Raw genomic sequence first — 561 nt, 5'->3', positions numbered from 1 at the left:
CTCCAGCTGGTCCTTGGTCTGCAGGGGTTTGAATATCTTCTTGCCGTCCAGGTCATAGCCAATGTGCGGGAAGTCCTTGTACCACTCCATGGGGATGTTCCCTACTGTATTCCTGATGTCCTGCAGAGGAGAGGAGCCGAGACTGAGAACAATGACACAGACAACCCTGAGGAGCCGTTCCAATCAACCAACGTCCTATACCGGGTCACTCAGAAGCCACATGGTGCTGCCTGGTTCTGGGACTTGTCCAGCCCGGTAAAGGACGTCAGTTCAGAACCGGACGGTCATCATACATTTCATATCAATAATGACGAGTACAAGGAGATAGACATGGCTACAGGCATAGAGGGGCCCAGCATGGCTGAGGGCTCAGAGTCGTCACACCAGGTCAGCAATAGTGCAATCACCCGATAAAGTGCATGTGCACAGTACCGGAACCGCCCTCACCTCCCTACGAATGATTCACTGCAGAGGGTCCATTGTTCTGGTGGAGCTGCCCGTGAAAATCTCATCTCAGTAAAGTTCATAGAGCTGCCTACATAGACCACCGAGAACCCTAAG

The 561-nt window shown here is 52.4% G+C and overlaps 1 protein-coding gene across 1 annotated transcript in view; it reads right to left on the bottom strand.

Annotated features, from left to right (window-relative positions):
* Window positions 1-561, bottom strand: part of BOP1 (block of proliferation 1) — a gene marked incomplete at its 3' end in the record, with an annotated part of 5,562 nt that overhangs the window by 2,593 nt on the left and 2,408 nt on the right. The window lies entirely within an intron of this gene.

This window comes from Nanorana parkeri, unplaced genomic scaffold (genome assembly GCF_000935625.1).
Source record: "Nanorana parkeri isolate BGI_ZX_2015 unplaced genomic scaffold, ASM93562v1 scaffold4410, whole genome shotgun sequence".
Taxonomy (NCBI): Eukaryota; Metazoa; Chordata; class Amphibia; order Anura; family Dicroglossidae; genus Nanorana; species Nanorana parkeri.
The sequence above is the reverse complement of the archived record's forward strand: the minus strand, read 5'-3'. Positions and strand labels throughout refer to the sequence as shown.